Source organism: Bos indicus, chromosome 18 (assembly GCF_029378745.1).
Source record: "Bos indicus isolate NIAB-ARS_2022 breed Sahiwal x Tharparkar chromosome 18, NIAB-ARS_B.indTharparkar_mat_pri_1.0, whole genome shotgun sequence".
Classification (NCBI taxonomy): domain Eukaryota; kingdom Metazoa; phylum Chordata; class Mammalia; order Artiodactyla; family Bovidae; genus Bos; species Bos indicus.
This window is the reverse complement of record NC_091777.1, coordinates 21779932-21797080: the sequence shown is the minus strand read 5'-3', so window position 1 is coordinate 21797080 and position 17149 is coordinate 21779932.

The window sequence follows — 17149 nt, the reverse complement described above, 5'->3', positions numbered from 1 at the left end:
CTTGTGGAAATGTAGCATCAGGACTCAGGTCAAGCTTTTCTAGGGCAGGTTAATTGGGAAGAATTTAAAAGGTGGAACCAAGCTCTGGCCTAAGTGCAAATGAAACAGAAGTGACAGAGAAAGAGAGTATGAAGGATGAGAATGAACTGGTAGAAGGAAAGAAGCAGTGATGAAAAATGAAGTCCCAGAAAGAGACAGAGAGCTGGGGATGGTAGCTCCTTTTATGTTAGAATTCCCTTCTTAGATGAAGAACACATCCTGTTTTTGGATTCCCTGAACCTTCTTTCTCTGAATCATTGCAATAAATCCTTGTTTTTTTCTTGAGCTAACCCTAAGTTTCCTCTTTCGGATGACCAGCCTCCATCTAGCTAAGACAATATTTGCTTCCTCCTTTGCTCTATTGAGAAAAAGAAGCTTCTTTTTGCTCTGTTCTTGAAAGCTACCCACTATAGTATTCTTGCCTGGAAAATCCCATGGACAGAGGAGCCTGGCGGGCTGCAGTCCATGGGGGTCACAAGGAGTCAGACATGACTAGGCAACTAACACTTTAGCTGAAAGCTAAACAGATACTCCTTTGATTCCGTCTGCCATTTCTCTGATGCCCTGATTATCTTGGAAATGTGCCGAACTCCATCCTCAGAGTCTCCCTAAGGAAGGCTCAGCTTGAAGGACTCCTGAATCCATTTGTTCATCAATTAGGGAACCCTGAAGGCAGACACTCTGTGGGTGGGATTTTCTCCACCGCTCTCTGCTGCGGAGAGATGGGAGACAGGACATACCCCCTGGGGAAGTTTCCCCAGAAATGTGGCCTCTTCTTGGAAGCCAATGAAGGCACAACTTGCTGTGCCAATTGAAACCAGAATTACAATGTTAATTCAAGGCTAGATGCTCAAAATCAGTGAGAAACTGAGGAAGCTCTCAAAGAATTTCTGATCACTAGGTCATAGGTGAGAAGTGACGGACAACGGGTCTGTCCAGAAAAAAATTCCTCCTTTCAATGACTAGGAAAACCCAGAGTGATGAAAACAAATTCACATTCTTGCTTCAGTTATAGACTCATAAAATCCACGTGGATGCATGCTAAGTCACTAGGTCATGTCTGACTCTGTGACCCTATGGACTGTAGGCTACCAGGCTCCTCTGTCCATGGGGATTCTCCAGGCAAGAATACTAGAGGGGGTTGTCATGCCCTCCTGCAGCGGATCTTCTGGACCCAGGGATCAAACTCATGTCTTTTACATCTCCTGCATTGGCAGGCGCGTTCTTACCATTAGCGCCACCTAGGAAGCCCCATAAGATCCACAAACACACATTAAAGAACGTTGGATCACTGTGGTAAGAAGCACACACACATCCATTATGGGAAAACCGGATGAAACGGAATGAAGGCGAGTGGCTTTCCTGGCTGGTGAGTTAACAGTTCAGTTCAGCAACCCCAGGAGAATCTCTCGCTAAGATGAATCTCTCCTTTTCCCAAAAGCTTTGAAAGAAATGGAACTTCAGAATCTTGATAGAGGAATTTGTCGTGAAAGACACGTTAAAGGTCGGTGAGTCATCTTCTCTCTTCTCCCCAGCCTCCACTGCCTTGTTCCCCAGGACCTGTCTATCGCCATTACTGCCAGTTGCCAAAAATCCTATCCAGTCCCCATGAGGATCCAGCTCAGATGCCTATGCCCCCTGAGTTCCCAGCACCTCTAGGACTCCTTTGTGGGTTTTCTCACTCAAACCGGCATTTTATGTGCAGTCCTGAGCAGCGGGGAATGCAGAGTGGTATTAGGAGCAAATCTGGTTTCTTTCTTTGTCTTCCCTCCCCCCACCCCCTTCCTTTAGATAGCTGCTTTCAGCTGTGTATAAATTAAGCACATTCTTGTGCTTTTGCAGGTCACATCTGGGATATTCTGGACACCTCTGGTATAAACTCTGAATTTATGAAACCTGTAATTTGCTGCTCCCAGCTTATAATGCCTGACATTGTCACTGTTTGCTTAGAGTTTTGGTATCTGATGTTCTTAATGTTAAGGTCAATTCTATTGATACTGGACTCTGTTGCCCTCGTTTCTTTTCCCGTTGCATTTTTTTTTTTCAAGGCACACACAGAGAGGGTAACTCATCTTAATATCTTGTGTTCACAATTCTATTTAGCATGAAATCAGTAACTGACATATTAATTATAATAATCTGTTAAATATACTTTACCTACTTGTTAATTATGGGAGACCATTCTCATTTATTTCTCTGGGTAGCCTATTAATTCAACCCAGATGGTACAGCTTTGTGAGACGGTAACACTGAGCATTTGCAGAATAAATCATGTTGCCAAGAGACAGCAGCAAAAACGTTATCACATCTGAATAAGCTTTAGTATGATATAACCAGGAGAGAAAAGTTACCTATTACTCACAGGCTGGAGCTTACTTAAAAACAGAATCAGTATACCAAATGGTTTTTTTTAAAAACTGGGGGGAACATTTAATGTTTTTCTCCAGAAGGATAGAGTCTTTATTTAAGCCCAGTGCCCCATAGATAATTCCAAAAGGGGGAAAAGGAATCCTAATGCAGGGTGTTCATTATAAATTGAGGGGGGAGGGGAGAGAAAGGCAGCTGTGCTTTTACTGGACATTCTGATGTCAAGTCTGGCTTCATTTGAGGAAGTGCTGAAATGCTTCTTCCCCCCATTTTCCATTTCCTTGCCTCCCTTTAATTTCTTCCTGGAAACACATATGCAGAGCTCTGGTCTCTGTCTCTTTAGAGCTCTCTAGTTTGGGCCAGATATATATATATATATTTGTGTGGCCAGTTCATCTCTGAATGGGGATGATTTCAACGAGTAAGCTTGGAAATGTTCAAGCTGATGCCAGAATCATCTTTCTTGGGAAAAATCTAGCTCCAATGACCAGAGATTCTTTTAGCTCAGCAATGCAGCTCAACAATTTAATCACCACTCACTCATTATTTATTTCCAAGAAAAACTGTGCTTGTTCTTGTGACTCAGTAGAGAGCAAGACTTGTGTGGGCTCTCCCTTCACAGAACTTATAATGTTGAGGGAGGGAATTAGAAAGAACACAGCATGATTAAGGTCCTGTTTGGAAGACTGTGGTTGTCAGAGAGCATCACAAAGACCCCCAACTCAGACTTGAAGAAGGCTTAGAGGAGGCTTCTCAGGGTAGGGATTTTATCACTTGCCCTTGAAGAGTGAGCAGGAGGTGGTCAAGTGGAAGTCTAAAGAATGATCCAGGTAGAGAAGAACAGTATCTACAGGGAATGCATCACGTCATCCATGGAACTGAAGGAAGCTGATGCAAGCAGAATGCAAATGTAGAGAGTAAAGGGGGGCTGTGGAAGCTTTCAAGAGAGGTGACTAGATAGGCATGGAGGGGGCAGATGATGATGATGAGGGTCTCTGTTCCAGATGAAAAAAATTCAGCCTTCTTCCTGAGGACGGTGAGACCCATCAAAAGTTTGAGCATGTAGTGACAGGGTCAGACTTATATTTGGGGGATTTAATTTTGGAATTTGAAATTTCATTTTCATTCACCAAGGAGACAGCAGTTAGTAGGCTCGAGCTGTTGTTAAAGCAAGAAATAGTGGTACCCTGAACCAGAAGACAGACAGGACTTTTTTTCACCTTTTATCCCTTTCAGGCCTGCCTAAGTTCTTTCTCTTTCTCAAAGCCTTTTCTGACATCTCCACCTTTCACCAAGCTCTCCTTTCTTTAAGCTTCAATAACAATGTTTTGCCAGTTGTTTTGTATCTGAAAACAAGCAAAAGCATTTCTTCTCCACTCCCATTAACACAGATATGGGTGTATATATCTCTGCCTCCACTTTAGGGGATGCCTTCTAACTTCACTTTGCCCCATCTCTCCTCCACCAACGTGTGACTCGAGTAATGTCTCCATTTGACCAGCTCATAGCTCATGATGCTCTTGGCTACTTTGACTCCATATTTATTGTGATAAATACACTTTGTGATTGCCCCTTGATCACTCACTGTAAAAACAGCTGTCCCCTCATTCTCTCTCATACTCCCCTGCTCCTCTCCTTCATAACATTGCCCAGAATGTGCTCTTGCAGGTTAATTTGATTTGCTTGCTTATTTGTGCTTTTCTCTGCCTCCCCCACTAGACTTTAAGTTCTATCAGGATGGAGACCATGTCTGTTTTTCCTCATTGTATTCTAAGCATGCAGCCCATGCCTGGTCCAGAGTCGTTGTACAACAGATAAATGTTTCTTGAAGGACTGTATTATTTTTCTAAAATTGAGGGCTTTTTAACTCTTAGTGGGGGGTGCGCCTGGGTCTCAGAACGTATTTCAGATGCATGCTTTTAAACTTAGAAGCAGAGATGAAACCGGGGATGCAGAAATGGGAACTACCAGACAAAAAAACAAAAACGTGGCAGTGACCAAAAAAGAAACTTCTGTAGTGATGAGAATTTATGTAAATGATTTGGGGACAGAATAAACTTGTCAAACCCTCTGGGGGCGATTTACCTGAAGAGTGGGGACTGCAAAGTAGGGGAGAAATTCTGGGCACCCAATTAACAGCGCCAACAAGCAAACACATTTCCGAAGGACATGATTATTTTACTTATTTATTTTTTAAAAATATCCCATTTGTCAAGGATTGCTCTATTGTTTGTTTGTTAATTTTTTGGCCATGCCACACAGCAGGCAGGACCTTCCCAGACCAGGGGTTGAAATTGTTCCCCTAGTACTGGAAGTGCAGAGTCTGAACTATTGGACTGCCGGGAAGTCCCTAATACGATGGTTTTAGAATTGGCTTTGACTTTTCGATCTTGCCTTCTCTTGTTTTCTAAGAAACAACCTTCCTTTGGTTCTTCCTTTCCATCTACCTACCTGCTATGCATTCATCCAACACGTTTCCTGAGTGTGTGAAACAGCCTCAGTTCTGGATTGTGGTAGAAAATAACTGTTGGGAGAGAGGGTGGTAAGCCTTAGCATTTTAAGAGTAAAGCACACCTCTGCCCTGAGGGCCAAGGCAGAGGCCTCAGCAGAAAGATTTCCAAGGAAAAGACTGTGTTTATACAGGTTTGGGCCCCCTCCCCCAACCCCACAGCCAGCTCCTCTTTCAAAAAAGATATCGAGAAAGGATGAGGGGCCGACACATCAACTGAACCCTCTGAAATCACAGCTGAGCCCCACTCGCTGGATTGAACATCAACCAGAATCCCACATCCACGACATGGTTAAGAGGAACTTCTAGCTGGGGAATATAAAATTGTAAATGGCACAGATAACGTCAGTCTGAGTTACTGTTTTCAGAATGACACAGATGTTAGGATAAGGGAGCATAAATGGAAATTAAAGAGAAACAAATTCAGAACAGATGTCAGGAAGCATTTTTTTTTTTTTTTTTCCCTGCAGAGAATCACAAATGTGTGGAATGGCCTACCAGGCTTGATTGTTAAGGCAAAGACACAGGGGACATTCGAGAACTGATCAGATGGCATCACAGGGGAATTAAGCAGTAAAAGAGGAAATGAGCGTGCATACGGCGACTGGCTTTCAGCTAATCCTCAACACTGTCCGTGCTCTGATGTTCCTGGTGCTTACATACTTACCTTGGATAAACGCACAGAATTTCTCCGCTTTCAGTTTTCACAGATTGCACCAATCTCAAAATAGTGATTTTCACATCATAAAGATGACATTGGAAGGGTGTGGGGAAGGGAGAGAGAGAGAGAGAGGCAGAGAGAAACAGAGAGAGACAGAGAGGAACACACAGAGACAGAGAGAAAGACAGAGAGACAAAGAGAGACACAGAGAGAGGCACAGAGACGGAGATGGAGCTCTTTTGCCTGCAGTTATATTTTTTGGAGGGAGGGTGTAGTTGTTCGTGAATTGTGCACTGAAAATGAGTATTTAGAATGTATGTACCTAACACGCAAGAGCAGGGTATGATCATAAACCAGCCATTGCCCCGTGGAGTTGGAGTTTTACTTCTCACTGAGCAATGACACACCCGCCAAGGGGCCCGCTGGAGAAGCCCTCCAAGACTTTCTCTGCTTTTGTACCCCCAGCTAATAGCCTCATGCTGCCCAAATCTTTGTTTTTTTAATTGATGTAGAGTTGATTTACAATGTTGTGTTAGTTTCACCCAAGTCCTTTAAAAAATATTGTAGGTGGGAGAAGAGGAAGTTAAGCTTTTGACAGCTACTTACTGTAAGGAATTGAACAAGAATGGGGCGCCTGAAACCTGCAGTTCTGTGACCACTTGTCTTGCTTTCATTGTGCGTTCAGAGCAGCCCTGGAGAGACTGTAACCAGGTGCCCCTTTAAAGGGGAATCACTTGGGGGATATAGTTTATGATAATAGGGAAAGAAAAAGAGGAAAGCGATGATTCTGTTCCCCAAGGGAAGGCAGTTGAGGATAAAAAGTAGAGTAAAACCTCATTAATCTGGACCCTGCTAATTTAGAATGTATGAATAATTCAGACCCTCTGGCTGGGCTGAAGTTTACCTTGGTACCAGATATGGAAAAAAGGGTTTGCTAAGCAAATTAATAGTGTAAACAAAATCGAGGGTAGGGAATATATAACCTATTTAAGAGAACAAATTGTTTTCACATACTTAGTAAGAACCATCTGCATACGAACAATGCATAGGTCAATTATAAGTAATCTGGTCTACTCATTAATCTTGGTCTGCTGGGTACCTATACTTAGCGAAATTTTCTCAGCCTTAGAGGAAGCCAATTGAATCCTTAAAAAGTTCATATTTAAGGCATGTGGCTGATTTACGTTGCCTTTCCTTTCACAATTTATTTCCTTTTGGTAAGACTTTAAAGAACTCTTAACCAACCTTTGCTGTCTCTAACTTTTACCTTTAAGCCTGTAGATTTAGGGTGATGGAATGATTAATTTGTAGGACACAGTCCTGAGTACTGTTGGCACCAGGGAAGGTAAAGAAAGCTCGTTTCGGCAGCTTCACGGTTGCTTAGTAAGACTGAGGAGCTACAGGTTGGAAAACCTGGGTTCTCATCTGGTCTGCTAGTAAATACCCACTGGGCTCGGACACACCATTTATTCTCTTTGGGTCTCAGTTTCCACATCTATAAAAATGGGATAAGATGAAGGATATCTAAAGATTTCTGCAACTCAATGATTCCATCATCATCATTTATGTTCTCTGAGACAACTTTTCACCAGTAAAACAAAAAAAAAAAAGAGTAATTCTCAGGTTGATTTGATAATCAAATGGCAGAGTATAATATAAGCAATGCCTAAGAGTAAGTCACTCAGGAGAAAATGATGATCATGTCTTTGCTGCTGTCATATCCTAAGAACGAACCTTCTCCTTGGCACATTCTGACTTTCTTTTCTCCTTCTTCATCCATGGACTTAATAACAATTTACCACCAGCTATAGTGGTGCTGTCCATCAAGCCCCCCTTCCCCCACCCTAGCTTGTTCAGCGTGCTGGTGAGAATGAAAGTGCTGTTTGCTCAGGAGCATACAGACTCTTTGTGACCCCATGAACTGTAGCCTGCCAGGCTCCTCTGTCCATGAAATTCTCCAGCCAAGAATACTGGAGTGGGTAGCCACTCCCTTCTCCAGGGGATTTTCCCAACCCAGGGACTGAACCCAGGACTCATGCGTTGCAGACAGATTCTGTACCATCTGAGCCAGCAGGGTACTTCATCAAATGCAAGATGCAGAAGCATCGTGTTCAGCAGACCAGAGAGCAGAGAATTGGAACAGTGGAAAAAGAAGGAGGCGGCTTTCCCTCAACCAAAGATCTTGTTGCCACTTCACAGCCACCCTCAAACAAACACTCATATATGAGTTGTGCCCATTTGAATTCTAAAGCTGAAGGTGGACACGGAGCAGGCAGCTGGGGTAAGTTTGACTTTAGATTTCAGTTCGTATTACTCTCTGGTCCCACCAGTCCTTAGCTCGTAAAGCAAATGGATCAATGAAATGTTGATTTTATATACCATTTCCATTTAAGTGATTCTCAAATAATGCTTGATCAATGAACATTCAAAGCCTTTGCTGCCTAAACAAATCATCACCTCACCCTTTTCAGATGTGGACTCAGAGACCAAAGCCATGTGGGGTTTCTTTCTCTGTGGCTGGCTGAAGACACTTCTCTCCTTGAACATGCCTTTGACATATAAAACTCAGCAACAGAATAGCTTCAGAGATTTGCTAAAATCATATGTAAATCTCACTGGTATGTACTGTGTACAGATGAAGGGCTTTCTATAGAAAATGAGAGAAGGCTGGGAGAAAAATGTTGTGGATGCCATAAGTAGTTTTGTGGGGTGAGGGGTTTTGATTAGAGCCTGCAAAGTCTTGTGACATCTTCTCTGCATTGCAGGGGCTGTTCGTGTGACTTTTATTTAAATGAACTCATTATGTTTGGAAAGGCAGCTTCCTCGGAATCAGAAACTTTGGTTAACAGAATGTTTTGGTGAGGTCATTTGACATCCTTGAAAACAAATCCAAATGGATATAATGCCCTGTGCAATTGCTGTTGTCACATTCATTGTGTTCCTAACATTTGTCGGTAAAGCCTTATTTTATTTCTCTTTTTTTATTGACTGTTTTCCATGAGCTCCATCCTCTGACAAGTGCTGTAAGTTTTGCAGAAAAATACATAGTCCCCTACCTTCCCAGGCGTGAACACTCTTAATGAGGAGCAAGTGTAGAGATTAAAGGTTGCAAAATGGTAGGTGTGGCCAGCAGATGTAATTTGTTTGCCATATAGTGTCTTACCATAAATAAATAAACATCTAAAATAAAAACTAAAATTGGATTTAGTTGCCAACATTTAGAAATGGGGATGTTTTCACTTGAAAACTGAGAATTCAGGCTTCTCTTGGAAAATATCAGAGGACTTAGAAACACAGATGCCACACTGTCATGGCAGCAACCAGCTGGACTTGAGTGGTGGCTACTTCCTTTTATTGAAAAATGCACTCTCCAGTTCATCACAGTTCCCACCACTCTTAATCCAGCCTCATTTGCCTTGCTTCAGTAGGCATCTGTCTTTACAACCCTTGGAATAGTTACATAAGACAAACACACGAACACAAAGGCAAGCCAGGATATGATTCCATGATCAAAGAAATGGTACAGATGAAGACTGTGGGTGGAATGACAAGATGATTAAAGACTGTGACCTCGTTACCTAGAAATCCTGGTTCATGATTGGTTTGGAATATGTCTTGCAAAATGACAAATAATTATGAACCAAAATCTTCAAATGTCTTGAAAAAATAAGTGAAAGAAGAATCAATGTTACGCCTGTGTTAATGTTGCTTTTAGTATACTTTGGTAAGAGGAGGAGTGACTTTACAACTATGGCTAATTCAGTCATAATCCCCATGGGAAATGTGTTCACATGTGAGTGACTTCTGTTGTACAGTATTAGAAGAAGAGGCTGAGGCTTTTGGATTAATAAACAGCTGTGTGACTTGGAAGACTGACCCAAGTCTAGCTACTGGATGGACACCTACATTGTTTTTTAATGGCTGGTAGGATCCCAAGATTAAGTTGTGAGTAAGAAGTGACTACAAGATGGTCAACAGGGTGACATATGGCCAGAAGGACAAGTCAGGGGAAGATGAAGAAAGAATTGGTACATCTGGCAATTCAAATGACCATTAAGGTAAATAGCGGTTTGGGTTGTTTTTTCGTCTGCACCTGTTTCATTTCTTTTTTTTTCTGGAAACAGCAGAATGTTTTAATTTATTGGAGTATAGTTGCTTTACAATGTTGGGTTTGTTTCTGCTGTAAAGCGAAGTGAATCCGCTATACGTATACATTCACCCCTCCCTCTTGAGCCTCCCTCTCACCCTACCCCCATCCCGTCCATCTAGGTCATCACAGCACCCAGCTGAACTCCCTGTACTGTACCATAGGTTCCCGGTAGCTATGCATTTTAGACATGGTAGTGTATACTGCTGTTATTGTGTAGTCACTCTGTCATGTTCGCCTCTTTGTGACCCCTTGGACCGTAGCCCTCCAGGCTCCTCTGTCCAGGGAATTTTCCAGGCAAGACTACTAGAGTGGATTGCCATTTCCTTCTCCAAGCGATCTTCCCCACCCAGGGACTGAACTCTCGTCTCCTGCTTAACAGGTGGATGCTTTACCATTGAACCACCTGGGAATCTTGGTAGTTAGTATACATGTGTCAAACCTAATGTTCCAGTTCACCTCAGCCTCCTCTTCCCCTCGCTGTGTCCACACCTCCATTCTCTACATCTGTATCTCTGTTCCTGACCTGGAACTAGGTTCATCTGTACTGATTTTTTTAGATTCCCACTTTAATTCATGTGATTCAGATGGGCTGACTCTTCACTTGGTCACAGGACTGGGCACATAATTCAGACTTGACACTGGAGAGTTTTCATGTCCTCTTCCCTGATTATTTCAGGCATAGGCATGTGACCCAAGCTGGGGCATTCAGTGCTATCCTTGGTAATTTGGCTGGCATCCTGGGAAAGTATTCTTTTTGCTGGGGTTCTGTAGCTGTTGGGCTAGCAGCTGGGACCTGTAGGAGGCCATCCTTACAGTCACCACAGTGGCTCTGTTGTTGGTTGTTGAGGTGGCCTAGTCGTTGTCATGTTTGACTTTTTGCGATGTCATGGACTGTAGCCCACCAGGCTCCTCTGCCCATGGAATGTTCCAGGTGAGACTACTAGAGTTGGTCACCATTCCCTTCTCCCTGGGATCTTCCTGACCCAGGAATTGAACCCTCATCTCCTGCATTGGCAAGCAGATCCTTTATTGCTGAACCACCAGGGAAGCCCTTAGGAGGCCCTGCCCAAGGCTAAACTCAATAGATGAAAGAGAGAGATGGATCTTGTTGGTGCTCCTTGATCAGCCATGCCTACCCAACACAGCTGTAGCTCTTGGTCTCTCCTTCAGCAGAGCTTTGTCTCTGACAAATCAAGAAAATTCTTACTCTTTGGTCCACGTGTTGCATTTTAAGCTCAGTTTCCCTCTGCAGAACTAACCCCTGGGCTTCTCTAACCTGAAGACCTTCTAACCCCTTTTACTTACAAGATGTGTCCCCTCCTCTTTCCTTCTCGAATGGCCATGGGGCAGGAATCCCAGCTCACGGTTAATAGGCAAACACTGTCCTTCCAGCAGAGACTGCAATCACTGGTCTGGAAACCCTTTCTAGCAATTCAGAATCCCACCCTCCTTTTTTGATACAACAAATGGAAGGAACAATGGGAAGAGAAAGGGTTCTGGAGCCAAACAAGGCAGGATAAAAATGGCCTTTCTGACACTTACACTACTTCGATCTTAGGTGAGTTACTGAAATGCTCGGAATCTCACTTCCTAAATCTGTAATACACGAATAATGTAACTACTCCATAGGGTTGTAGTAAGGATTAAAGGATTAAATGAGATAATGGGTGTAAAGTCCTCAGCACATAAATGGTGCTTGTGATAGTTATTTAGTGGGTGAGGGATTGAGAAGCAGCACAGCCCTGTGGCTAATAGCACAGCTCTGGAATCCGGGCATCTGGGTTCTCACTCCATCTTCACTTCTCACCATCTTTAGGACTTGGTGTCCTCAGGTGTAAATGGGAATAATAACAATAATAAATTTATTACTTTGCAAAGTTATTATATGAAATAAATGATTTAATGGATTCAAAGCATGTAGTGTCAGATACACAGCAAGCAGTCAAATGTCTTCAAGTAATTATAAGTATAACTCTCATATTTAGTAACATGCCTGATGTCTTTAAAATTATGAAGCAGATCACTTAAAAAATCCCTTGTCTATACAACAAAGTTATTTTCAGTAACAATTATGTAATAGTGAATGATGTTACAGTAATTGCTATATTTTGATTTGTCCTTTAGCTTTGGAACAAATAATAAGCAATTTTAAAAGAATATATTTCAATTTAAAAGATATTATTTCAGTTCAGTAAAATAGTTTTCATATGGATTAAACATTACTTTTACCCAAGAAAAAAAATTATACCTAGCTCTTTGTATCGTGTCACTATTTTAAACAGAAAATGACAGGATTGAAGTAACTCAGATTCCTCATCTTTATACTCACCATTATTGTTTATTTTGAATCTACCAGATAAGTACATGAGTATGTCACACATCAGGGGTTAGAGACACACACATTATATTAGAATCAAGCCCAAGCAATTCTGAACTTTTGTAGAATTATTCTCTTGAGACATATCTGGAGCTGAGTCCTGGTGCAATAGGGATCCACTGCATACCTGGGAGCTGCCTGAATTATCTCAAATATAGAATGAAATATTTATTAAGGCATAAGTAATAAAAATGTGCTAACTTGAAGCATACATATATATACACACATGCATATATCAAGCTATTTTACTATGAAACATGGATACAATAAGTTGAAGAAGGCATGAAAGTGAAAGAAAGTGAAAGTTGCTCAGTCATGTTCGACACTTTGCAACCCATGGACTATACAGTCCATGGAATTCTCCAGGCCAGAATACTGGAGTGGGTAGCCCTTCCTTTCTCCAGAAGATCTTCCCAACCCAGGGATCAAACCCAGGTATCCTACATTGCAGGTGAATTCTTTACAAGCTGAGTCACTAGGGAAGCCCTGAAGAAGGCATAAATAAACAGAAAGAAATTTTGTGTTCATGGATTAGAAGAATTAATAGTATTGAAATGTCTATACTACCTAAAGTGATCTTCAGATTTAATGCAATCCCTATCAAAATTAAAAAGACATTTTTCACAGACATTAAAAAAAAAATAGTCCTAAAATTCAAGTGGAATTACAAAAGACTCCAAATAGTCAAAGCTATCTTGAGCAAAAATAACAAAACTGGAAACATCATATTATCTGATTTTGAAATATACCTCAAAGCTGCAGTAATTAAGAGAGCATAGTACTGGCATAAAAATAGACACATAGGCCTATGGAACATAAAGACAGTCCAGAAATAAATCCATGCATTTAGCCAAGGACACACAATGGAGAGAAAACAATCTTTTCAATAGTGTTGGGTTATCCACTTGCAGAAGAGTGAAATTGACTTCTAATATTATTCCTTATACCAAAATGAATTCAAAATGGATGAAACACTTACATGTAAGACCTAAAACTATAAAACTACTAGAAGAAAAACATAGGAGAAATTGCCTGGACATTGACCTAGGCAATGACTTTTTTGGATATGACCCCAGAAGCACAGGCAACAAAAGCAAAAAATAGACAAGTGGGATTAACGAATTAGTATCCAACATACACAAGGAAGTCAAACAGCTATGTAGCAAGGAAACAACTTAATTAAAAGTGGGCAAGGGATATGAATAAACATTTCTCAAGAGAAGACATAGCAAATGCCAAAAATATGTCAGTTAAAGAGAGACAAGGGCCAGTAGCTCAGTCGGTAAAGAAACTGCCTGCAGTGCAGGAGACCCAGGTTCAATCCCTGGGTCTGGAGGATCCCCTGCAAGAGGAAATGGAAACCCATTCCTATGTTCTTGCCTGGAGAACCCCATGGACAGAAGAGCTTGGCGGGCTACAGTCCACGGGGTCACAAGAGTCGGACATGGCTTAGTGACTAAACCACCACCAAAGAGAAGCAAAGCAGATAATTTGTTAACTAGCTAAGAGGCTGTTGGAGTAATCCAAATGAAAGGTAATGGTAACCTAGGAAAGTGTAATGGCAATGATCTGACCATGAGAAGGTGGCTTGGGAAATATTTAGAAAATAGAATTGATGTAGGATGAAGGACTGGTAAGCATCAAGAATGGCTCCTAGGAGTCTGGCTCTAACAGTGGGTGAACCATGGTGCCCTGGGCTGATAAAGAACACAGGAGGAATTTGTCTGCGGTGAGTTTGAGATGTCTGTGAGACATTCAGGTGGTAGTATCTAGAAGGCTTAGGTGCCTGCCAAATCCTCAGCAATGCAGGGGACACCGAAGATGTGGGAAGATTCCTGGGTCAGGAAGATCCCCTGGAGAAGGAAACTACAATCCACTCCAGTGTTCTTGCCTGGAGAATCCCATGGACAGGAGAGTCTGGTGGGCTACAGTCCACAGGGTTGTAAAGAGTCAGACATAACCAAGTGCATGGCGTTTTTAGGTGCACATATCTGAAGCTGAGGACAGTGATCTTGGCTGGAGAGTTACCCATACACTAGCATTACACCAGCGGAAGCAGGGAGACCAGACGGAATTGACTGGAGTATGCAGTCATAGAGAGCAAGGGCGAGACAGAAATGCACAGAACAAAGCCTTGTTGGGATATGTGTGCTGCACTGAGAGGAGTGGGAACACTGTAAGCAAATTTCCTTCCACTTTTCTCTAAGGGTTGCCAGCCCTAGTACGGACAAGCACTTGGGATTATTTTTGTTAAGTGCAACTTTAACAAAGTTTTGTTAAGTCTACCTGTCCAGAGAGACATGAGAAGTCTCTTCTTGAAGGCTTGCTGTAGTTACATAAGCATAAGATAACCAGGTACTCCCTGGAGCAAATGCCACAAGATTCCTTTTGGCCTGACAGACACTGCCCATCTCAAAGAACTTATAGTGGGGATGGAGAGAGATGTTTGCCATGGGGGCCATCGAGCTTCCTGGGAGAAAGAGCCATACTTTACCTCATAGACACAACTCCCTATTACAATGTTACTAGAACCTGCCTGATAGACCAGGGTAATTCAACATGAGGTTCATAAGCCAGCACAAACTCACCATGGCAAGATCTCCTATGGTCTTGGGGTTTTGCTTACACATATATCCTGCACAGTCTGACTGCAAGGTAGGTATGTGATTGTGTAGAATGGATGTTCAAGAGTGACACTATTTCCTTGTGGCAAGGGTATTGATGACAGCCCAGGTAGGTTATCTGACTTTCCAACATGTTCAAATAAGCCACTACCTTTCATGAAGAACAAATGTAAGTCTTTAGAGGTAATAATGGATTGCCTACTAATATAGGCAGATGATAGATTAAGTAATTTTTGGCATAGGAAAGAGATTACTGTTACTGCATTTGAATCCCAAAAAGATGAAAAGGTCATTGAACAGGAAGACCCTCATGAGGACCTTTTTCAAGATCTTTTACCTATATATTCTACCTACCCCCCTGCAACCCTAGGTTTTCCTACTCTGAAATGGAAATCTGGGAAAATTTTTAGTTAGCTAGTATAAGAACACTAGCATATACCTGGAGATATGTGGCAAACTTTCTTTGCCCTTAAATGAGACTGGATGTGTTTTAGAGTAATTTTTTCCCTCTCAGTATGTGATGTTTGAACATTTTATAAGTATCATCAGGCTGCATAGGTCTCTATATAGGCTGTGTTCCTATATGCTGTCTAGAAGCATAAAACAGTGGATGGAAAGAGGTGTCTGAGAGATATGGGTTGACAAGTGAAGGCACAGCTTCAATTAGTGGCCCGCCTCCCTTTTATAAATCTCCTTAATCAATTGAAAAGAACTTTCTAGTCTGCCTTTTCCCCATTTTTCCATGTAATGGAAAATGGTCATATGATTCTGAATTCATTATGAGACTATTTGATGGTAAAAGGAAGCTTTGTTATAAATACACAGGAAGCAATATTAATTCATATTTATTCATTGAAAAACTCAAGGATCTTTATTTATGTACTTTTTCAAGAAGTATGAAATTTTTTCTTTAAGGAAAGTAATTAGGAGAAATGCAATAGTTAAATTTAGTGAATTTCCTTCTTTCCTTTGGGTGCCTGTCATTTGAACATTCTCATTTATTTCTATTAAAATTTTTAAAAGTGTTCCTTAATTGCCTTTGTCAGTAGTTATTATATTCAAGATTTCTATTAGTTTTTAAATGTCCCATTTCATTTCCTTCATTTTTCTCATTAAAGAGATTGGCTCAGAAAATGAATTCAATTCAGTAGCCAGCAATTGCCCATCCATTGTCAATTCTACTAATAAATCGTATTTTGGTTCTTTAGTACTCTTGAGATGCCAACGAGGATCTTGAAAAACCAAGGTTGATTGGGAAAAAAAAAATTATCTTCTACAGTGGCTTTTAGAGGAGATTGAAGACCTTAAAGAAACATATTTAAAAACAGTTTTGTGGCACAGTTAATGCAGTAACTTAAGATTAACATTATTTATTTATGTATTTAGGCCCTGTCTTGGTTGACAAACATTTTTTGAAGCAACTTAAAAAAAATAGAAGAAATAAAGTAAAAATCAGGGCCTTGAAATACAGATTAAGGGATAAGAACTGAAGGAAAATTAAAATGAATAAGCCACTTTTAAACATAATATAGTTTTTAAATGTGGGCTGGATCAAGGAATTATTTCTCTGGGTCCATGAGTTTTCCTCCATTGGACTTTTGTTGAGTAATGGTACAGCAAGAACACCTGAAGACTGGGCTAAGAAAGGAAAATGAAATCACCCACAATCGCTTCAGTCATGTCTGACTCTTCGTGACACTAAGGACTGTAGCCCACCGGGCTTCTCTGTCCATGGGATTCTCCAGGCAAGAATACTGGAGTGGATTGCCATTCCTGCTCTAGGGGATCTTCCCAGCCCAGAGTTCAAACCCATGTCTCTTGTTTCTCTTGCATTGGCAGGCAGGTTCTTTTACCACTGGCACCACTTGCGAAGCCCTTTGGACCCTTGCTGCTGCTGCTAAGTCGCTTCAGTCGTGTCCGACTCTGTGCAACCCCATAGACGGCAGCCCACCAGACTCCCCGTCCCTGGGATTCTCCAGGCAAGAACACTGGAGTGGGGTGCCATTGCCTTCTCTGCCTTTGGCCCCTTAAGACAATTGAAATCAGAGGTAGACTAAAACTAACTTAATTACAATCCAGCCACCACTCCTTTTAATTCTTGATTGAGTCAAGGTGATTAGCCCCAATTTCTCTTAATATTGACTTATATCTCTAATTCTTTTATATGAATGTCTGACCTATAATAAAAATATGATACATGAAAGGAGAAGGAAGGTGGGATCCATAATCAGGAGAATAATTAGCCAATAGAAACAGGCTCCCTCATACAACTTCCATGCGTTGTGGGTGGAAAGGGAAAATGTTGCAATTCTGGAAAACTTTAGTCCTTTCTTATACAATTAAATATAGTTATTTGAACTTTCCAGGTGGCGCTAATGACAAAGAACCTGCCTGCCCACGAAGAAGACTCCTGCCCATGCAG